General features: G+C 32.3%; 1 protein-coding gene across 6 annotated transcripts in view; it reads right to left on the reverse strand.

Moving 5' to 3' along the window:
• THSD7A (thrombospondin type 1 domain containing 7A) overlaps window positions 1-25,309 on the reverse strand; it is a 360,172-nt gene that overhangs the window by 301,509 nt on the left and 33,354 nt on the right. The window contains exon 1 of one of the 6 annotated variants that reach the window (XM_039862398.1): window positions 7,832-9,008. The exons of the other annotated variants lie outside the window; for them this stretch is intronic. The gene's annotated coding sequence lies outside the window, so the exon portion shown is untranslated. Of the gene's footprint in view, window positions 1-7,831; window positions 9,009-25,309 lie in introns of those variants that run through there. 6 annotated transcript variants of the gene reach the window in all.

Here is a 25,309-nt window from a genome sequence, read left to right on the forward strand (position 1 = left end):
ATTAATAAATGCATGTATTCAAGACATATGAGTTGTGCAGTTCATTTGTTATAATGAGAAGTTAGGCATACTTTTTAATATGTTTAAATTTCAAAGAAATACTTCTTGGAAATATATCTAAGTTTTTTTTCAGTTTAATTATATGAAATAAAATAGAAAGGGATCGCTGTGTAATTATGTATGTATAACTTCTAATGAAAAAGAAAAATATGTTAGATAGTTTTAAAAGCACATACACTTCTATTTTCATGTTTCAGCTAAAAATCTTAACGATGACTGAAAGATCCTTTACTCAACCTATCTCAAAGCAACTTTATTATGATATAAGCTTTTCAATGTCATTATCGTCTAGTTTATTTACATAGTCAATGCACCAGGTTATTCATTCAGGGTCCTTTGATTATTTTTCTTCTTTCTCCTCTATATCTAGTATGTTACTAAAACCAGAAGATTCCACCTTCTTAATTGCTCTTAAAGACATTTTGCCTTTCTTTTACTCTTGTTCCTATTCTTCTTCAGGACCTCTTTACCTTTTGCATTTATTTTACATAAAATAATAATTTCCTACTTCATGTAGTTTCTTCTACATTTCTTTGTTTTCATTGTAACAAAAATAATTTTCTGAAAGCATATCCCATCCTTTACAAGTGCCCTTCAGAGAATCTTTTACTGTCCAGTACACCTATTATCTAGCCACATATGGATGACTTCCAAACTGATATCACCAGCCTCAACCTTTCCCTTGAATTCCTAAGTCATATATCTATTCAGTATCTCCGCTTTGATATCTTACACACATCCCCAATTTAACATGTCATAAATAGATCCTTTATTCCCTCCATAAACCTATTCCTTTCCCAGTTTTCTCTCTCCTATAAATGAAAATTATCTTTGTCAATTATCGACTTCTTTCTTTTTTACTTTATCACATCCAGTTCACAAGCACATGCTATTGAATCTACCTTCAAAATCTATCAATTTATACATTCAAAATCTATGTATTCAGCCCCTACTAGGTAGTAAGTTCTAAGTATGTGGGATATTGAGTCAAAAATCCCTGCCCTCCTATAGCTTATATTAGACTCAGGAAATGTCCATAGAGAAAACAATGTAAACATAACTTTTTATGTACTTGTTGCCCCTGAAGTTAATGGCACGGATTCTTTCCTACTTTCCAACTGTCTTGGACACTCAGTCTCAGATTTTATCACTTTGATTTTAGAACCTAGAGATTACTGATTACCAGTTTCTGAAGTTTAGATTTATTTTGATACACAATGGGTATCTGGATCTCACTGATGAATCCAGAAAAAAATATGGTGGGGTAGGAGAGGATGCTCTTAGGTCGAATTGTTGGGTTGTAGTCAATGCCGAAATTCAAAATCATGTTTGTGGAAAAAAGAAGATAGTTGAAATTATATAAATACTAAGCATCAGATTGAAAGGTGAGGAAAGGCTTTAAACATGAATACATAACTCAACATCAGAAATCAGGAATAAGAGTGTGGTGCAAAGGAAGGGGCAAATTTTCATGTTGCAGTCTGTGTAAGTCGGAGTTTGAATTCATCTTTTGCTCAAATAATATTAATTGAACCCATGTTTTATGCCAAGAGCTTGTCCAGGCACTTGGTATACTATCATGAACAAGTCAATGTCTCTAATCTCATGGAATTTATATTTTAGTGGGGAAATTAAGACATCGAACACATAAATAATTAATAATATAAGAGACATAGAAAAAAGGAAGAAATACAAAGAAGGGTCATAGTGCAGAAAGTGATGGGGTAATGTGCTATTATAGGTAGGGTAGCCAGTAAAGCCCTCTCTGATAGTAACATTTGAGGTGAAAAAAAATAGAGAAGATAGAAAGGACAACCATGTTGAGATGGATGCATCCTTGGCTTGCCAAGAAAAGCAAAGAGGCAGATGTGATTGGAGACTAAAATAGATGAGAAAATGGGAGATGAGATGAGAGAGTCAAATCACAAAGTGGTTAAATCATACAGGGCTTAGATAATGAGGGTAAGGAATTTGAATTTTATTCTTAGAGAGATGAGAAGCTACTAGAAGTATATATTATTACTATATATAATTTTTATCAACCACTTACTGTTGCTGACCAAAAAGTACTAACAATATATATACATATGTATTTATATTTATATAAGGTTTTATTTCTTTTGTCATAAAGTTACTAAGAAATATGTGCATTTATTATTCTCATTTTACTGAGATGAATAATGACTTACGGTGGTTACAAAACTAAACCAAGGCCACATATAAAGAAAGTGATGGACAGTGAACTGTGTCCAGAAATCTAAATCCAGAGCCAGCCAGTCTGAATCCAGTTTCCTTCAAGCTGATATAGTTTAAGATCATCCCTAAAATAGACTATGCTCCATATCTGGTACTATGGTGAAACTGATGTCTAGAAAAATCCTGTTAGCATAGAATACCTAAAAAATACAAGATGAAATATAACATACATAAATTTGAATGCATGGCTAAGCTAATAGGAAAGGGAAATCTCAGATGCAGAAATGATATGGAAACATGTATTCGATGAGACAAGTAGATGCTGAAATGTATATTTGCCACTGGTATCTTTTCATTTACCTTTGATAATACAGTGTTTGGCTTTAAAGTTTAAAGATGGACTGGACGTATGACAAAATCCTAAAGTAGCTCAAAATAGGAAGTCAAATTAAATACCTATGTAGGATGCCAGGACTCCCACCAGGTGAATCTATCAGTCACTAAACCAAAGATAGAAGGTGAAGACAGTTTTCTGTCACATCATAGTCTCTGTTTGAAAGGGAATAAGAAAAAAAGGCTCCTATGAGAATTCATAAGCATAAACTTACCTTTAAAAGACTGTGGTGAAATTCATATTACCTGTATGGTCTTCACAGTAGTTGACAAAGTTCCTCTATGAAGGGCCAGATAGTGACTATTTTAGACTGTGAACTATGTGGTCTCTGTTGAAGCCACTTAATTCTGCCATTGTAGTAGGGAAAGCAGCCAAGGACAAAGAATAACTGTGGCTGTGTTCCAATAAAACTTTATTAAAAGCAGAAAGCAGGCTGAATGTATTCTGCAGGCTATAATTTACTGATTTCTGGACAAAAGTACTTTAAGTAAAAAAATTAGCTTTAAGTGGTCCCATGCTGATTTAGGGACCTGGAGGAAGCAAATACAAATCACTTTTGGAGAAAATATTTCAAACTCAGGATTCAAAGAATTCCCATAAATAATGTTCCAAGTAACATAAGTTCAACAGGAAAGGAAAAACCATAAGCAAAAGTCAACAGAAACAACATATTACAGTTAAGATATACAAAGACAGCAAGTAATGAAAGTTTAATGTAAGAATGTTTACTTATTTAAAAGAATAACAGCATGTAGTAAAAGTATGCTAAAAAAAAAAAGGCTATAAAAATGACCACATAGTTTAAAAAAGAACCAATGAAATAATCACAAATAAAAATTTGCTTAAAATTAGCAATTTAGTAAGAATGTTAAATAGACAATTAGGTACAGCAGAAGAGAAAATTAATCAATTGAAATATTGACCTGTAGAAATCATTCACAGTGTGACAAAGACATGAATATATGGCAAGGAGAATAAAGATAAGAAGGTCTAAGATGTAATTAGTGTTCTAAGAATGGGGGAAGGCAGTTTTGGAAGAAATAATAAGAAATTTTCAGAGTCGATGAAAGATATCAGTTCTTAGATTCAGAAAGTCAAGTAAATCCTTACAAGTATATATATATATACATATATATATATATGTATATATATATATGTGTATATATATACATATATATGTATACACTTAGAAATATATAGATATATATATATGTTTAATTACATCTAGAAGCAGAACACCAGAAACAAAGGAATCTATTAAATTTTCTCAAAGTGCTGAGATAAAATATTTGTCAACCTAGAATTATATACTGTGAAAAGCATTATTTTATAATAATGGCAAACTAAAGTTGTTTCAAGACACCCACAAATTGAGACAGTTTACCACTGCATATTCTTACAAATAGAACTGCTAAAGAATGTACTTCATAAATAAGTTATTGAACGCAAATATCTGAGAAACAGTATATATATTCAGGTGGATTTAAGGTCCTATTGACTATATAAAGACTTAATAAAACTATCTAACAGAGAATAAAAAAATTTCAAAACCTAAATATCATAAACAATATCATATAAGTTATCATATAAACAATATCATGAAGGGGTGATTAGGATTAAAACATTCTAAAGGTACTTGTATTTTGGGGAATGGAGAGAAAAATAATTAACTTTAGAATTTGTTAAATATTTTTGATAACATAACTATTATAACCACTAAATAGTAAAAAAATGTAAAATTTTCAAACTAGAAGATAAAAAAATCAATTGAATGGTGTCTGAGGAGACTTAGAGGATTACAAGTAGAGTTAAATACAATTACACAGAGGCAGGAAATATGTGTTGAAATTAAACATTCAGTAATATTTACTGAACAGTGATTTCAAAATATTAACTTAGCTGAATCTGTAGTGGGGAAATAAAAAGAAACCGGATATAATTTTTATTTATATCCAAAGAATAGTGATTCAAGTTTGAACTGCTGTTCATCATTACGTGGATGTTGCTAACTCAAAGTATCAGTCAACAAATGTAAACATTGTGAAATCCAATCTTCTTGTTCACTGAGTTTCCAGGAACAACTGCAGAACTGCAGCCTCGCAGGAGGCCAATTATTGCAATGTAGCCTCCAGGCTCACATAATCACATCTGTAAAAGTCCCCTTCATGGATGGTTTACAGTAGATTTTATTACAGCTTTCATGTTGTACCAGAGGCTTTAGCACATACTGTGCTAATTAATAATATCAGCAATCAATTAAAAACCAGATAACCAAAATTATTAGTTTTAACTAGAAATAATTTATGAGGTTTAAATTCGTTCTAATGTGATAACAATAAATAATCATTTATTTTTTTTAAGAAGTACTTAAAAGCTAATAATCCACTAACTACATCTTTTGGAACACAAAAATAATCAATGATAGTATTCTAATTTACAATTCTAATATAAACTTGTTATAGTGTTAAAATGATGATAAACTACAAACATGTCTAACACAAAATTATAAATGTGTCGAACAAACAAAAAATTCTTTCGGCCGAGTCCAAAGATTTAATTGCTGTTTCTAAAACTTGAGGAAAACATCAATGACATAAAACACTGCTTAAGACCTTTATAGTCAATTCTTAAAAGGTAAACTGATTTCTAAATACAAAGATTGCCCTAGGTGTTCATTAATGAAACATATTTCATTAGTGGTTAAATGAGATATAATAATCAATATCGTTTTTGTGGGAAAGGGAAATTTAAAATCTGTTAATCTAAAATTGAAAATGACATAATGCCTCTGACCATTACAGTCTAATCAATACATGACGTCTTTGCAGACAGAATAACTTATATAGAAACACACTTTCTTAAAGCTTATTTCAGGAAGACGCTTTTAGCACAGATGTTTTATTATAAGGGGCATTATTTCATTGTATATGTAAAGTGTGTCCTTAAGGAGATCTATTCACGTGAATGGGAAGTAATATTTTCAAAGAGCTGCAAACTGACAAATTCTAAAAGCCTTTCACTCGTGCCACGCCCTTTAAACCATTCTCCATTTTGATATCACACTTGCCTTTCTAACTCATATCTTCCCTTTGTTCAAAATACTTTATTGTGCCCCTATCACCAACCGAAACAAAAAATTAAAAAATACTTTACTATAGCACATACGGCCATTCTGAATTGTTTAATTTAATCTTCCTTTACAACTATTACCTCAAAAAAAAAAAAAACCCAAAACTATACACCTATCCTATTGGTAACCAAATCATCCCACAGCCAAATAGATGCGCATGCTGTTCTGTCAGCCTCAGGTGCCTTCTCCAGTCTGTCTTCATCTACCTTATCAACACTATTCACCTTCCAGGTCTTAGCTAAAACGTCACTTCCTAGGGTAATTCTTGGCTGTCTCTATCTCCATTTAGCCAAGTTAGATACTTCCTCCTCTGTTCATAGAAATTTAAAATGTTTTTACAATATATTGTCATGTGTGTATATATATATGTATGTATGCATATATATACATAGATATGTCTGTGTATATATATGTACATACAGACACATATATGTACATATATGTGTCTACAGATATCATAAATATAGATATATAAATGTGTATGAATATGTATTTTTTTTATAGCATAGTGCCTGAAAACAGTTTACTCAAAAAGTCAAGTAAATAAATCAATAAGGCTTAACAGCTCTTCTAATTTAGTTTAACAACTAAAAAATCAGTTTTTACCACCTTGATTCACCCTTAGAACATAATTTTCCTTAATGATTATATTATAGCAGTATTTGTGGCTGGTCATTAAATATTGTTCCTGCCTTTTGAGGAAAAGGATATTTCAATAATCGCCTTAGATTTTCTCAATGCTCTTCTCTATTGCTAATTTTATTAGGATTTAAAGATAAAGTGTCTTATAAAAATATATCAGTTGGAAGGATAACAAAATTTCTTTGTGGAATAGTTACAATAAGACTATGATTGGTATGAAGAGAGGCTAACTCAGATTTTATAAAACTCTTTAAAAAAACGAACCATATGATCAGTTAGTTATTCATTATAGTAAATTTTTCCTCCTTTCTCTAATTTTTCTTCCATCCTTCCAATCAAAAATCAGAAAAAGACTAAAGATAAATCCTGCAAATCTTCATTTTAAACACATAATTACTAATTTATTGTTCTACGAGATTAATTCAGTACAAGATGATTATCCAATTCTATCTTAAATCTTAGAAATTGAATGACAGACTAAGCCAAAAAGATATGGACTGACAGGATCAGTATTTGACAAGATGGTTGTCTTTGTTATTAAATATCAATTGAAATTAAATAAATTACATTTATAAATAACCTATACTATAAAATGAATAAACAAGAAAATAAAGGGAAAAAAATAAAGTTATAATGATCTTATATAGTTTCTCATGAAAACATCAAAAACAGAATAAGATCAATATCCTGAAATATTAAAAACCAAATCTTATTTCATAATAATTTTGAGTAATTATGAGTGAACCAATTTAGTAAGCTAATAGATCACAGCATTTAGTAGACACTTCAAGAATTAAATTTTTTCAACTCCAGCCTTCTGGCATATAACAGTATTTCTAATGAAGCAACTAAATTTAAAAAAATTAAGTGAATTTCCCTGGTTATATAGTTTATTAAGTCTAAACTTAAGAAAAACTATGAAAAATAAGACAAGGATTTTAAGAGGCTAATGTAAGGAGAAACAGTTTGAAAGTATATACCTGTATGGAAACTCTTAATGATAACCCTAAGGTAGCAGACATCTTTAAATATCCATAAATTTGTGAGATAAATAATGTGTAAGTCATTTTCAAAAAGAAGATATAAGAAAAACCCACCAAAAGCAAAAATTCACTTTGGTGAGAAACATATTTGAAAATGGGTAAATAAGATATAGAAAAATACCGATTCATTAATAGAAAATAGTTCAGGGACTTATTAGTTAGCAGTTAGTTCACTATAAAGGAGAAGAATAAACTTTATGTCATCATATTTTAACCCACAGAGATATGAACTTTTGATGTCCATATCTAAATTTGTTATCTTACCTTAGAACACTTCCTCATAGAATTATGAATATGCTTTAAAATGCTTTATTATGCTTTTTATAAAGACCCAGAAAAGATTTGCTCAGTGTTAGTGAGACATACCAGTCAATAGCAACGTGAGTAGCACTTTTCATCAGTCCTACAGGTGATCAGGTGCCTATGAAGAATATCAAATTTACATTAGGTCAGAACTAACAAATGCTTTACTACTTGAAAGCTGCTTAGGCTAAATGAACAGTTACAATACATATAGTTTGTATAATCACTTCTAGAGAAAACTTTCAGCCATTGCCAACCTCAATTTTGTTTTTGAACTAGATTTTCTTAGTTTATTTTAGTCACATATTCTATCACTGAGAATACTATATATTTCACCTGTTTTGATTCCCCTGAAGAAAGAATGATTCCCTTGAGTAGTTTCATACAAGTACATAGCAGTATTCCATTTTATCCCCAAACTAGTTATGATTCTATTCTTTTGTCACCTCTAGCCTATACATACTCCAAACATGTACAACACTATAAGAAAACAGCTAATTTTCATAGAGGTCAGAACCTGAGCAACTTAGCTGAATAATAATAATTATCTGAGCCTGAGTTCCTATCTCAAAGACTAAACAGAGCTTGTTTTTATCCTAGACACAAATCTAAATTGTGTGACTTTGTAATGATTTAAGAAAACGTATTCTAAAAATTGCATATCACAGTGTCTACACAGTGATTCTGGACTGTGAGTAAATAGTTAAAAGAGAAAAAAATGCAGCTACTTATGTGTGGAAGGACAATGAATTTTAAAAGAAGGTTTATGAAGTCCCATGCCCCTTAACCTTCTCTTATTACTATTGCCCAGTGAACCTTTTCAAGATGAATGGTGTATATCTTTATCTATGACAGTCCATTTAGCAATCACAATATTTCCTATAAGTTAGATAAATTGTCCAGTCACTTAACAAAAAGAAAGGCCAACAACAGTTGCAGCGAAGGTCACTCAATCCAGTTTTTCTCTATATTAAATTGTCATCAGACCTGAACAGCAATTTCATCAATAACACATCTAACTAGAATGTTCCAAAATTTAGAAATCAACTGCCTGCCTTATGGGAAAAATGAAATAGGTAAATAAGACACAACTTTCCAAGGCAAACTCATAGAATATTGAACCCAAGATCATACTCTCCCAAGAGTGTCATTTATCTTTTAAATGGAATATGACTTTTAGAAATAACTCTTGTTAGTTCAACTTTGTCCTTATAGAGACTACACGAGTGAATGTCATGTGGACTTTATAAATATAATTTGACTTTCTCTGCCAAACAATCCAAGCAATGAGTATGAAAAAAAAAAAAAAAAAGCAAACAAACCCAAAGTATATTATGATGTCATGACCTGAATCTAATAATGAGTCTGTCACACAGATCCAAAATAAGGGGTAATCTACAAGACAAGTGATCTGAATTCTTCCAGATTAAATGGCGTAAAAAACAGAGGGAAGCAGAAGTACTCAAGTTAGGAGAGAATAGAGACAACTCGGCCAATGCAGTGAGTGGGCCTTGGTTTATTCAAGATTAAAGAACAACCACACTGAAAAAAAAAGGCCATTTTAAGAAAAATTGGGGAAATTTGAAACTCCTATTTATTGTCTTAGGTGTGGTAATGGGATATAGCAGTGTAGGAGAAGGTCTTTTTTTCCTGGGAAATGCAAACTGAAGTGTTTAGGGAGAAATGTAATGCTATTTGTAAACAACCTTTAATGACTTGGCAAAGTGGGAGGGGTGTGTGTGTGTGTAGACTGAGCTACTATGGGAAGGGATAAAGAGTTCATGAATCCAGGGGAAGGTCATACAGGGGTACGTTGCATATTATTTCAATTTTCTGTTGGTTTAAGACAACTAAATTTTTATAAATCAGATCATGTTATTCCTCTGCTCATACACCTGTATTGGTATGCCATTTTATTCTGAAGTAGGCCATTCTTTACAGTGGCCTGCAAGACCCAACATGATCTGCTTCCTCATAATCTCTCTGATCTATTTGCTATAATTCTTCTCCTTTTGTGTATTCATTCCAGCCACACTGCCATATATTCTGTTTCTCAAAGTTATTAGCCCTAGAATATCATTCTTTAAGATGTGTTAGTTCCTATTTAAAAATAAAAACACCTCAATGAGACCTAGTCTACCTTTTTTAAAATTGTAACTCAGCTGTAACACATGTTAATCTCCTCTATATTTTTTGTATCATTTATCAAAATGTTATTTTTGCTTACATAGTATATTCACTTTTATTATATGCATTACCCCAAAGTAAGCTCCAAGACTGATGGATTTGGTGGGGATAGGGGTTGGGGAGCTGTTTGTGGGAAAATCTAAAAGAGTTTCTGGCACATGATAAGATTTTTAATTCTTGTGGAAAGTTTAATGGACGAATAGCTTTATGGCTTTCCTTTCAGTTAGGAAATGAAAGATCTGTATGAAATTTTTTAGTGAAATACAAAGGGTTGGGGAAGATAAAAGCCCAAGGAGGAAAGAGCTCAACATAGAGAGAAAGAAATCTGGAAGGAGATCCAAGGAATAAGAAGTTGGAATAAGAGATAATCTCAAGATATCTTAGATAATTGTTTATTTTTACAATATAAATGGAGAGCTAAAAGAGAAGTGAAATAAACATATTAAGTATTTTCTAAATATTTTATAATGTGAGAAAGCTCATTTACAATCAAAGTGTTTAGCATAAATGTAATATAGTGAGATATGCATGAAATATGTGATAAGTAACATGCAAGAAATATTCAACCAAAATTTAAATTACAAGACCATACTTGTCAGATTACTTAGTATCCTAATCCAATGACTGTATTCATGTTGAGATTATGTTATATTCCTTCAAAGCTCATTTATAAAAGAGCCTGGGATTTTACCAATTTTCTTTGTCCTACAGTATATCCAAGGATATTGGCAAATGGAACCATATGCTTGTCTTGAGGCAAAATCACCTAATAAGTTCTCCATATTTCAAATGCTAATGTAAACCAACTGCAATCATAAACTGGCTTGACGCCATAGGAAATATATAAACAATGACATGCAATGGGTGCTTGCAGCAACGTGAAGTCACTTAAAAGTTTCTGAGTGGAGAGAGATGGTTAGGAATCTTGAGGTTGGAAGCCATGACACTCAAAACTTCTTTTCACGGTATGCATTACACATTGTCACTTTTCCTGGGTACTAGAGCTACTTATTTAGGAAATTAGTAATGGGTGTGATAAAAAGTGACATCAACTCTATCATGTGATCAACTCTATCATGTGATCAACTCTATCCTGTGATAAGCTCTATAAGGAGACTTCTGAAACGACATTGAGATCATGGTTTCACTTAAAAAATGTTGGGAGATTTTCCATGTGTGGAATATAAATCTTAGTTTTTAAAAAGACAAGATGAAATTAAGGACAGCTTATTGTTCATTGTTAATTAATAATATAAAATACTTTGTTTTTTAAGATTTTCTAAGAACATAATATTTAAGTGAAAATAAATATTTGAATTACAATAACTTAGTTTACAAATTTTCTAGGACACAATCAGCCTCAACGTCCCAAGAATCACAATATTTTATATTTTCAAACACATGGCCTATCATAATATATTTAATGGATTTTAAAATTATTGCTTGTAAAACAGCCTATTCTGAAAAAATCATTTCAAATATATCTGTAACCAAATAGTGATTAGTTATTAAATAATCAACGAAATGGTCCCTTAGTTGGGACTTAAGAATGTGAGTCCATAGGTTATCACTGGGTTGCCATTTAACATTGGCTTTTGATGATAAATTAACTAGACATTTATCTTTTTTGGTCAGGAATCTATTCTCCAAGAAAGAGTCCCAAGGGAAATATACTTTTCTAAGCAAAACTGTATTGAATACATTTAGCTACAAATACTTCTACAAACACATTTAGGCATTTACTACTCCCCATGTGATTCTATCTCACCTGATTTATTAATTTTTGAAAATAGACCTTTAGTTCCTACTATTTACAAAGTACTACTTGCAGCTTTTCTTTTTAATTATGTACAGCAAATAAATATTTTTGTTTATCGGTTTATTTATAACAAGTTGATTTATTTATACTCAAAATATTTTCATATTTAGTTTTATTCACTAGCAGTTTAATTCTAAATGAGTCCTCCTCCTGTTAACTGTAATCTAAAAATGTCTTTATGATTATTTGCAACATACAGCAATTATTAATTCAAACATCTTAAAAATTAAATAATGTAAACATTTTTGCAAACTATATATTTCATTTATATTATTATAATCTTAAATTGCACTTCCTTGTCACTACTGCATTTCATGCTAACATGAAATATTATAAGATATGTCAAAAGACATATGTTAGAAGTTGACTGTCAATAGTGGTGATCTAAATATTCATACCACTGTTCCAAAGGTGCTCATTCTTTTTTTATACAGTGAACTGACAATTCTCTGATCTTTATGTAAATCAAAAAACAAAAAAACAAAAAACAAAGAATTAAAAAATACTTGAAGAAAAATAACATTGAATTATCATGAATGCTTTCATAAAATTATTTTATTTTCAATTACTTATTTGAATATTATTTTATCATACTCAAAGACATTTAATCAATAAAAGGATCAAGTTAAATCAGTGTTAATTTTAAGTAATTAATGTTTAAATAATTAAGGCTGCACATAGAAACCAAGCCAAATATTTATTTTTCTAATGGTTTAATAACATTCCAAGAATTATATTTCAACTGCAATTGCAATAATCTGATTTAATCTTAGGTTTGCTCAATATATGATCTTAACAAAATCATTCTATACTTGAAATTACAGAACACATTTTCTGTTTTTCTAAAGTCAAGAGTGTACTTTAAAGAGCAGAGTTACTCCTGATCGTGAGCCACTTTTTACCAGTGTTCTCCAAGAAAAGGACTAATATTATAAGTTGGAAACTGACAAATGATAGTTTCAATCTGACTTTTGAACTTTATCATTACTCAGATCATCCTAGAAACATCTTTTCTACTCCAAGGATTAAACACAGTATAAAAAATGAATCTCGAATAGGATTATCACAGATAATTCTAGAATGTGTGGTTTAAATGATTTGTTTTAAACTACCAGTATTTTAAGAAAATATGCATGACAGCACTACCTTTTTAAAAAAAATAGTTAATATGTGCACTTTATAAAAAAATACTTAAGCAAGGTCAGTATGGGTTAATACTCTTTATCTTCAGATCTACTGAATATACTGAAATGTATCAAGAACTCTTGACTAGACAAAATTATTTATGGTTTAGTAAAAGATAGGATTCTTTGTAATATATTCAATTTTATAAAAACAAAGATAATAGTTGCATATGAAAGAAAAAAAATGCATTCTTATATATAAGATTGCCTAATAAATATTGTAATTTAAAATGTTTGCATTTTTTGAAGTATAGAAGGCTAAAAAAAGAATAGATAAGTTCTCCACAAAAGTATCCCATAATACCCATCTATTTTAATTTTTTCCTCCATGGCTAATTTTTCAAGTCTGAAAAAGATACATATATTAACACTGACCATTAAAATATTCTACATCAAAATTAATATCATAAAACATCTTTATGGAATAATTTAAAAGCCCATAAATGTTTTTATAACTATTTCTCCCCAATTATAAAAATGAACAGTGACATTTTTCAACTTGGTACAATTTGGCTACTAATTGCATTCTATACACTTCTAATAATAAAGATGAATAATTGGACACAACAATCAGAGTTTTAATTTAATGATCATTAGAAAAAAATAAAAACAAGACTATATGAAGCCACTGACAATGTTATAAATACAGAGAGAAATGTCTGACATATGAAGAAATTAGTGTATATTTATAATTCAATATAGAAGCAGAAAATAAATACAGCTAATGTGAAATAGCTCATTTAAAACATTGACAAATGAAATGGAAGTAATAAAATTACAATCTATATTGAAATGCTATTATAAAGATAACATTTTATTTCCACATTACTCTATGCAATTCTAATCAAAATTCCAATGATATTTTTCCTGGAGTTCGGAAAACTTTAAAGAATAAAAGTTCAACAACAGCCAAGGTAACTTGGAAGAAGTATAGCAATGAGGCCAAATTGTGTTTTAAAGAGATGTTTTTTAAAGCTACATTAATTAACACTGATACTCATGTAGTAATCAACAATAATATTAGTGAAATAGAATGAAGAGCCTAAGTAAGACTTAGAATTTGATATCTAAGAATTTGATAAATAATAAAGGTACCATCACATGTTTGTTAGAAACAAAAGAATATTTTTCAGACATAAAAAGATACTTCCTTAGGATTCTGGTCAAGATGGCAAGAAGGTAGACACTGCACTTGCCTCCTCTCAGGACCACATCAAAATTACAGCTAAACTACAGAAACAGCCATCATTGAAAATCGCCTAAAGTCTCCTAAACAAAAGTCCTGCAACTATAGACATACAGAAGAAGCCACCTCGAGACTGCTGGGAGGGGTGGAGACATGGAACTGGCTGATCTCATACCCGCATATGGTGGTTAAAAATCAGGAGGGATATCTCAGCTGCAGAGGTCCCCTTAGAGGGGGGACTAGCCCACTAGACTCCTCAGCCCAGGATTCCAATACCACGAAGAGAAGACCCCACAAAATATGGATATGAAAAACAGCAGAGATTGTAGGTGAGTGAGATGGAGGGCTGTGGGAGTCCCAGGCATTTCTCTTAGAGGGCCAGCGCATGAACTAACCTGATGACAAACCTGCTCTGAGTTTCATTGCTGGGGCAGCAACTCAAAAGGCATTAGGGACATATAGGGAGGAAGTGAATTGTCTGAATTTAAGATGAGGTCTGGAGGGGTAGCTTTCTCCCAAACGGAAGGGCTAGAGGAGACCAAAGTTCCTTTGCTGAGCCCTCCCCATACCCAGTGTGCAGACACAAGTGGGTTCCATATCTGAATCTCCATGAATCTGGCTAACACAGGTCGCTCTCCCCAGGTGATTCAAGATCCTGCCCCACCCAACTTGTGGGCCCTGCCCCACAAAATGTCCTGTCTTGGCTTATGCTGCGGACTTTCCTAAAATCTCTCAAAGGTTCACAAACCAGGAACAAGCAGCATCTGGCCTCAGTGTGTCTGGTACCACTTGCTGAGCAGCCCTAATGGCAGTCAGCCTCAGTTCGCAGGTTGGCGTCTTGAGGAACATCCAAGCTCAGTGTGGGTGGCACCCATATGTGGATTGCTTTGTGGCTTATGCCAGGTGGCCCTGGAGAGTGTACAGGCTGTGGCTAATCTTGGCCTGCAGTGTGTCTCTTCCCAGGAGGCACTGGCCTGCACAGCCAGTGGCTGGCTTCAGTCTCAGCCAGAGCACCACCAGGGGCTACATACAAGGATGACACACCCAAAGAACAGACTGGGCAGGCACCAGAACTAAAGTGAATCCTGTTCCATAAGGTCAGCCCCTGCACCACAACTCCTCCACTGTAGTCACCAGTCAGTCCTCACAACTAATCATCCTGAGGGTCAATCCCTCCCAATGACGTGCAAACAGCAACCGAGGCTTAACTACAACAAGAGGGCACACATAACCCATACAAGGGACACACTTGGAGCACCCAGCTCAGGTGACCAGGGAGACTGTGCCACTGGGACCCATAGGAAATCGAATATATAAGGCCACCCTATATTGACTGGAAGATATAGAAGCTCTACCTAATACATATATACAAACACAGGAGGCAGCCAAAACGGGGAGACAAAGAAACATGTCCCAAATGAAAGAACAGAACAAAGCTCCAGAAAAAGAACTAAACAAAATGGAGACAAGCAATCTATCAGATGCAGAATTCAAAACATTGGTTATAAGCATCCTCAATGAACTTAGAGAAAGAGTAGATGAACTCAGTGAGAACTGAGTATTTATCCAAAGAATCCCAAAACACTATTTTGAAGAGACATGTGAATCTATATGTTCTTGTAGTATTATTTACAATAGTCAAGATATGGAAGCAAACTGAGTGTCCATCAATGAATAAATTAATAAAGAAGAGGTGGTATATATATACAATGGAATATTACTCGGATATAAAAGAGAATGAAATCTTGCCATTTGCAACAACATTGATGGACCTAGAAGGTATTGTGCTGAGTGAAGTCAGAGAGAAAGACAAATACCATATGATTTCACTTATGTGTAATCAAAAGAACAAAATAAACAAAACAGAAACAAACTCATAGATACAGAGAACATTTTGATGGTTGCCAGATGGAAGAGGGGGTTGGGAGGATGATTGAAAAAGGAGAAGGAAATAAGAAGTATCAACTGACAGTTACGTAATAGTTATGGGGATGTAAAGTATAGCACAAGGAATATAGTCAATAATATTGTAATTATTATGTACAGTGCAGATGGGTACTAGATTTATTGGTGTGATCGCTTTGTAAGTTACATAAATGTCTAATCACTATGTCGTACACCTGAAACTAATATAATTTTGCATGCCAACTATAATTGAAAAATAAAAAATATATTTAAGGAAAAAAGATATTTCTTTAAGAGTCTGCGATAACACAAAATAAACTCCACATATTTTAACAGTTAAATGTAAAATCAATAATGTAAACAATAATAGCATTAGGAGAAATATTTAATTATTGTTAAATATTACAGTGAGAAATGACAATCATTACAAACAGTGAGAAATGACCTAAATATGAATGATTACACAAAAGAGACAAAACATATTTGAATGCATAAGACTACATTTCTACATGGTAAAATTATTTTTAAAAATTAAGAAAAATTGCACATAATGTGGTTTATTAAACTAACATGCTATTAATGAACAAATAGCATGAAGACACTATTCACAAAAATGCTCACATAGACAGAATAAATGACCAGAAATAAATATCCAAAATTACCTAATAATAATCAACAAATTAAAATAACATTCTGTTTCAACAATAAAAATGACGCAAACTTAAATAACATTAATAATCAGTATTGGTAGGTATTTGGTGAAAGTGGCACTCATATATAGCAAGCATATAAATTATAATGATAATTTGTAAAACAATTTGCTAAGAATTATACAATTAACTTTGCCTTTATGCCAGTAAATCTCAAACTAGAAATGCAGTGTAAAGGAAAAAAATATAAAACTGAAGTAAAAGATTATTTACTGCAGTATTACTTAAATAAACAATGGAATTGACACACCCATTAAAACGGCTATTATCTTTTAAAAAACAGAAAATAACCAGTATAGACAAGTATGTGGAAAAATTGCAACCTTGTGTCATTGATGGGGATGTAAAATGGTACAGTCACTATTAAAAACAGTAACAGTGGTTCCTTAAAAAATTTAAAATGGAATTACCATATGATCCAGCTGTTATAGTTCTGGGTGTATACCCCACAGAATTGAAAACAGAGTCATGAAGAAATATCTGTAAATTCATGTTCAGAGCAGCATTATTTACAACAGCCAAAAGACAAAGTGCCCATTGATGGATGAACAGATAAACAAATTGTGGTATGTACATACAATGCAATGTTAATCAGCCTTAAAAGAGGAAGGTGATTTTGCCACATGCTCTGACACGGATGAACCCTGAAGACATAAGTGAAATAAGCTAGCCGCAAAAGAACAAACGCTCTGTGATTCCACTTATGTGAAGTAACTAGAGTAGTGAAGTCCATAGAGACAGAATTGTAGATGGTGGCTGCCAGGGCATGGGGGGAGCTATTTTTTTAATGAGTACAGTGTTTCAGTTTTGCAAAATGTAAAACGTTCTGGAGATAAATTATGGTCTGGTTGCACAACAGTGTGAACATACTATCACAGAAATGTACACTTAAAAATAGTGAAAATGGTAAATTTTATGTTATGTATATTTTACCACAGTTTAAAAAACTAAAAAAGAAAGCAAAGTAAACTTCTTATAGGTTAATTAAAAATAACTATGAACATTCAAATAATGAAATAGTTAACCTATTTTCTAAATTTTGTCCCCAAAATATCTTCACTATTATAACTATAAAGGTACATTTGGTAAGTAAAATAAATTAAATCTAATATTCTTTTAAAAAGTAAGATGTAGTAAAGTAGGTTTCCTTTGTAGACCTCTTCTGATGGTGAAGCAGTTTCCTAAGACATGATTGGCACCAGGGTGTGACAATTTCAATGAAGCAAGCTGAAAATGATTCTCTGGATAGCTTCTATTAGGTGGAAAAAAAAAACTACCTCTTTCCAGACCACCAAAGATCTGAAACATGAAAGTCGGGGCCTATATTTCATTTTCTCCTCCAGGGCAGCTAACAAATTTGTAGAAGGAGCTATTCTAACCTCGCATATGAAATTTTGCCCCAGAGACTGGATCTGCATATGAAAAATAATGGAACAATAATGGAACACATCAAGCTGCTGTGACTATAATGCCTGGAAGAAAAATGTTGAAGGCTTTATAATTTTTCAGAATTCCCTAGAGAGAAAAATAAAATAAAATAAAGCCCTTTCTTTATTATCTGGTCACTATTCACAACCTTATTTGCTAATGGAGAGGGTGGTCCATTATAATCAGATCTCATTTTCTGTTTAATGACTTTATATAGAACCTACTTTAAATTCATTTTATGGTGAATGAAGCACTATATCATGTTTGTCTCTTTTGGATTCTTCTGAATGTTTGCTCTGTTTTGTAAAACAGAGGATTTTATCATTCTATTCTTCAAACACAATTTGTAAAATATTTAAAAATCAGCTTCTGAAAATGTGGAGATATATATATATATATGTAATCACGAATGAACTGATAAAACATTATAGAACTGTTCTAAAAGAGCCAAAGGCCCATCCTAAGAATAAAATTATTTTCATATAAAAGTCCAAACATTATGGAATTTGAAAATATTCCATAGAATTTATAATTTGAAGCACCAATTATTAGTGGTTCTCTCTCATAGAGACCAGTATAAACTTAAGGCATTTCAGCCATCAGCTGCAACCCACTATTAGCTTTTGAAACACTGCTATATATTTTGCAGATATATTTTGCAGTTGATTTAACATCAAGAAGTTTAACATCCTACATTTGCTCATTTAGGCATTTATTCTGTGTGTATTCTCAATTGTTATAAAAGCATTAAAAATATAACACACCATTTTCGAGAATAAAATGGAAAGTGATGCTTACTTTGCATGACAGCATATCACCAGACATAATGTACGATGAAGAAAAGTGCAAAAAGTAATATAAATTGCTCAGCTCAATTTCTGAAAACTCCATTTCCTTTATAGGATGCACTTATAGTTGTTTCTATTGGCAGAAGGGGATATTTGATACCATTTGACAGCATTTTCAAGAGATTCACTACTTTTTTCTTTTTTTTTTCCACAAGGAGACCAAAACTCAATAAAGAGAATACTCACATGTCCAACAACATGGAGAATATTAGAGCCAATATACCCAATAAACTGACAAGAAAAGCCATCATTCTGCCATAATGGTATAAAAAAGCTATTTCAAATATAAATTAAGTTAACACACATACACACACACATACTTTAGCTTGTTGCCTAGAGCTAAATATGGCCAGCATCTATGATATAGTGTATTTAAAAAGAATGTAATGACTAGAATGGGAATTGTGCCTTGGTACACGTTTGAACTTGATTTTTTTTTTTCTGTTATAATCCTGAATATATCACACTTTGGAAGCGGTTAAAATGGTTCCTGCTCTAACAACAAGAAAAACTGTGTAATAGATACATTAACAGATGGGGTATCAGCATCTAGACTGGGTTTTGGAAAAGATAATTCATTAAGTAGATTCCTTTTTCTATAAGATAAAAACTTCCTTCTCACACATTTTAAGACTTTATTCAAAAATAAAGCCATTTATTATTCCTCACCAGATAATGCTTTAGTTATGACTAACCAAGTTGTAATACTTATTTAATGGGTATCTATATTTTCAAAACTATTTTTGAAAAACTATACTTGATAAACAATGCCAACAAAATAAAACTCAAGATATTTAGTCTCTGTTTTCAAGGAGATCAAACTAAAAGGAAACTAAGAAAAGAAATTGGAGAATGGAGAAAGAAGAGAAGAATAAGGTTTTTTTAGGAAATTCGCCAGCTTAGAATAAAGTTATATTTAAAAACTAATGAAACACTTTTAAAATTGTGAAGAATGATATGTATATTCAGAAATCACAGTTCAATCGTTATGCCTCAGAGGGACAATTAAAAGAAAGTAACTGCAAATTATAATTTTTCAAAACTTTGTTCATATGAACAGAAATTGTCACACTGAAATCATACACTGAAAAATATACCAATGATTCTACAAACAGTATACACAAACAAAATATATAATATCCTTATTAATTTTTAAATACCGTGCAGACTCTGCATTAATAATTTATGAAGTGCTTTAACATACATTAATTTTGTTCTTATACCAATCCTATGAACAACAGTATTAATATTCACATAACAAATATAAACATAATTGGTATCATTAATTTTCTGACCTAGATGCATTGCAGAGATTTCCTAGGTTAAGTCTCTAATTGGTGTGAAAAGTAAAGATAAATGAAATTAAGTGATTTTTCCAAAGATCAATCTGCCGGTTAGTACCAGAGATAAATCTGACATCCAATGTAATATTGTTTTCACTATACTGTTATTTTAATTAGGAAAAAACATTTACTCCATCAATTCTATTATGAACTACCAAGAAGTATTTCACCCACCTTTCAGAAATATCTACTTCTCAATGTTAATATCTCTCCCTTTTTCTCTCTCTCTCCATTGCCCTCCTTAACTATCCCTATTACCAGTTAATTCTAGACAAAATTTCTAATTAAGTGTCCTCTCCCATTGAATAGACCCAAGTCTCCAATTGCTTTTGGATAAATTTATGTGGATTTATTTGTCTGACATATTAAGGTTGTCAGGATCAAAACTAGACTCATTATCTGAAAGTACTCTTTACCTGTGTGTTTTGCTATCTTACTTAAGGTCATGTTTTTTCCATGAGCAGAGGCAGAAATTCTCAGAATCATCTACAGTTAAAGCCTCTAATTTACATCCAAAGCTTATTCAATCTCACATCTCTCCATTTATGTCCTATCACTAATTTATTTGTGCTTCCACAGGCCTGTTCCCCATCATCCTTTGAATGAATCGTTACATTAACTTGCTTATGGATTTTTCTACTTCTAGTCTCTTTCCTTTTCAAGTCATCAATCAATGAATTGCAGAATTAATATAAACACAACTAAATAATTTATGAACATACTCTGTGACATCTAAAAGAAAGTAAAAACATTGGCTAATGATAGTAAAATATTTTATCTAATATAGCAGAAGTATGTGAACAAGAATCACTGATGCCCCCAGTGATCGGCATCTTCTGGTTACTGTCTTGTATAGTTTCCTCTCACACTGAAAAAATGCTGACCTATGTAACCAATCAAATATTGTGGCAATGATAGACTGCGTGACTTTCGTAGTGACGATATACAAAATATTTTGGTTTTTGCCTTGCTATCATTTAGGTCCGTAGCTCTGGTGCAAGCCTGCTGCCATGTTTTGAGGATGCTCAAGGAGCCCTATAGAGTCTTCTTAGAGTATGGGGTCACGTTGAGGTTCATGTGGTGAGAAACTGGTTTCCAACTAAGAGCAGGCTATTCAGTGCTGGGCATGTGAGTGAGCTACCTTGGAAGTAGATTTGCCAATTCCACTCAGCATCTTGACTGCAACTTCATGAGAGATCTTATGTAAGAGTCACTCAGGTAATCCATTCCCCAGATTCTGATCCACAAAAGACTGTGTGTCAAGCCAGTAAGTTTTGCATAGCAGCAAAACTTACACCTCAATGGATAAATTACATAGCAATGGATAAATTACACAGCAATGACAAATTTTTACAGCAATGGATAAAAATAATAGAAGAGAGCTTTAATGTTATAGAGATTATTATGTAGAAAAAAAATATCCTGGATAGAGAATTAAAACGGGTGCTAGATATGAAACAGTAGAAACATATGTTGTATAAAGTACTCTACAAGGTATGGAGATAAAGAATACTTTAATTAGCTGTAAAGTAAAAGAAAATATGCAAATTCTTCTAACATACAAGCCAGGCTCTCCCCATGTCTACTCTACATGTGCTTTGTCCAGGGGTTTTCCTCTGTATTGTACGATCCTTAGCAGCATCCTTGGCCTCAACCCACCAGATGCCAGTGGCACCATTTTCTTTGCCATGCCACAGCATCATAATGTTTGCAGACTTCGACATATGTTCCTGGGAGGGGAGAGCTGAAATTAAGGACTACTGCTACAAATACAAGGATGTAATATATTTTATAAGCATTTACTGAAAAAAAATGTGTTTCAACATGTTGGACTATTCCTATCTGTTCTGCAGCACTTTATACCAAAGGATAAAATATAAAGAAAATTCCAGAACCTTCAGTTTGGATTTTCTGATTAGATAGTCTGAGGCCATCTGCCATAGTTATAATAATCTGCCGGAGTGTCACAAATGATCATCCTGATGTTAGGAATCAATAGGAAAATATATTTTAGGTGGGTATATGTCTTTATTACAGAAAATAAATAAGGCTTTTAATCAATCTCCCTCTCCCCACCTTCTCTCTTCCACCCATGGAAAAACTAGCCATTTATTCTCAGTAGTTCTAGCAGGTGAACAAATTAACTGCAAACTTTTTTACTTAAGGAAGAACAAAAGCAAAAACCTTTAAGTACCAGGATGACAGAAATCACAATCCAAAGTCTGTTTTGTTGAAACTTTCAAAGCTGAGTAAAGAGTAAACATGAGCTAAATTAATGAAAGTTCTTGAATAAATTAAGAACAGAAACTGTTTTATTAACAGTCTCAAAAGAGAAATAAAAATATTATGTTTGTAAGTCTCTCCTATGCATTAAAATTACAGCTATTTCTGCCATGAAATGTTTTGCTGTGGCACCCATGGCTATAGACAGCAAAGAGAATGATTTTTGTAGTATTAAGAACTTCTTTGCAATATTACAAGGTATTTTGGAACACTTAATTATAATGAATGCTAAAATTATATAAATTTTTCCACTTGAATAATTGGTGAGTCATTTACTTGATTATTGGAATCTTGATCATACAATTAGAAAAACTATACTACTTTTTGTTTTAGTTTCTGCAGAAGCTGACTCTGATAGAATAAATTGAGTGTGCATAATTTATTTTCTGGTAAAAGAAACATTGGTAGAAGGATGGAAAAGTGAGAAATAGAAGTGGGGCAGCCAACGAAGGGCTCATGGTTAAAAGAGCTGTCACTGAAAGCAACTGAAGCTTAATCTGAGAGCCAATAGAGAAGGTACAATTCAGAGTCATCCCACCAAGAGGCCAGGGAGCTGTGGCATTTATACACTAACTCTCATAGGCCACTGTTTGAGGGCTGTAGCCAGGAACATTAATTTTCCAGCATTTTTGGCTTCCTCCAAAGGCAGTGAAAGCAGACATTAATGGCCAGAAAAAGGCCCTCAGATGAATAAATACAGATCTGGGCAATTAGAAGTCAACTAGCTAGTGAGTTAGAGGGGATATAAGTAGAGCACTGGCCATATCTGCTATATTACAATTTCTGTAAAATGATAAACATAACAGTTCATGAATGTCTATTGATTGCAAATTTTTATGCTTCCCGAATCTTAGGACTTCCATCAATTCTGAAAAATTCTCAACCAATACTACTTCAAATATTGCCATCTGAAATTCCAATTAGATATGTTAGATCATCTTATTTTTCCCTCCATGTCTCTTAAGCTCTTTCATAATTTCCAAATTTTTTTGCATTAAATTTAATTTCCTCTTCTTCCAGTTAACTAATTCTCCATTCATCTGTGTCTAATCTGCTGTTAATTGATCCACAGATTTTGTTTTGTTTTGTTTCTATGTTTATTTCTTTCCCTTTCAAATATGCCTGGTCCTCTTGGAGAGTATCTTTTTCTTTTCCCAAAAGTTTTTTTTTATATTTAAATTCTTAATCATTCTACACATACTTATTCTGCAGAATGGAGCCAATAATTTCATGCACTAAAATTTGTGTTTTAATAATGCCATTTGTAGTTTCCCCCTAGTCTTTGTTACAGGATCTATATTATGCACAGATGTACCCCTTTTTGAATCTGATCTTTGGATGGGAGGTTTAAATTCCAACTACCTACTTCTCAAACTCTATGGGCTGTTCTCCTGTCCTCAGATTCCTACAAAATTACAAATCCTCTGATTTCTAGACTTGTAACCTTCTGAGGTCAGTCTTGGCTTCACTATAGAGTTAATAACTCTGAATTTCGGACTAATTTTATTTTTGGTCCTTCAAACTTCCTTTCCATTCTTATGAGCTCACCCCTACTTTTAATGTTAAGACATTTCACTCCACATTTACATTTTGTAATACACAGTACACACTCATGATTTGTAGTATTTCACAGTATGTTCACAGTAATTTCATCTGTTCATGCCTTTCACACGCTTTTAATCTTCATTGTTAATCCTGCCTCTCAAATATCTCCTATTTCTTCAGCACATTATGTGTCCCATTATGCTTTTATTTCTTCCATATTCATGGAATCCATGATTATTAAAATAAGTTCTAATAAGCACTTTAAATTCACTCACATGTATTCTCCATATTTTATATTGTAATCTGCTTTTTTAATCATAATCACTGACTATATCCTAGCCTCAACTGAACTTCACACACAGTTGCAATCAGTTTGCCAAGCCTTAATGAAAAAAGTAATAGGCTAATCTTTTGCTCTACAAAATAACTCTCTCACAACTCAGATGGGCTCTTAGGGCTAATTTGTATTCTCTAATTCATCTTTTACTAAATCTTTGAGATATTTCTCTGCTTTCTCCTGGATCTCATTTCCCATTTCAATCTGAAATGCTTTCCTTTAAACTGGTTTATCCATTACGGAGTATCTCTGCATATTAATCTATTTCTTTCCCCCTTCTCTTTTCAAACAATAATTTGTTTTACTTATAATGTCTTCTTCTTTTGAATCTTCAATTGTTCCTTCTTCAACAGATCCTTCACCCTGTTCTAAAATATTTTAAATTTTCCTACTCACTCCTCTCTTAGCACAACATTGTGGCAGATACTGGACCAATCACACAAGAGCCATCATTAGCCCTATATAATAGAGGCAAATCTCCTCTATATAATAGAGGCAAATAAGCCAAATTATTCAATTGTACATCCTCCTCTGCAGTAACAAATAGCCATGTTTCATGGTTGTGAGCAATAAAACATAGCTAGAAAACCCAGATGAGAGATTTCCACATTATAAAGAAAGACAAAGTCTTGCCAGGAGAAATAACTTTCCTCTCTTTGCCTCCCTGGCTCTTTCTGCCTGGAATGTGGTTGTTAAGTCTAGAGGTGCAGCAGTTGTCTTGCAACCATAAGTCACAACCTTACAAAAATGCTAAGAAAGGGGAAGT

Source organism: Pteropus medius, unplaced genomic scaffold (genome assembly GCF_902729225.1).
Source record: "Pteropus medius unplaced genomic scaffold, Ma_sr-lr_union100, whole genome shotgun sequence".
NCBI lineage: Eukaryota > Metazoa > Chordata > Mammalia > Chiroptera > Pteropodidae > Pteropus > Pteropus medius.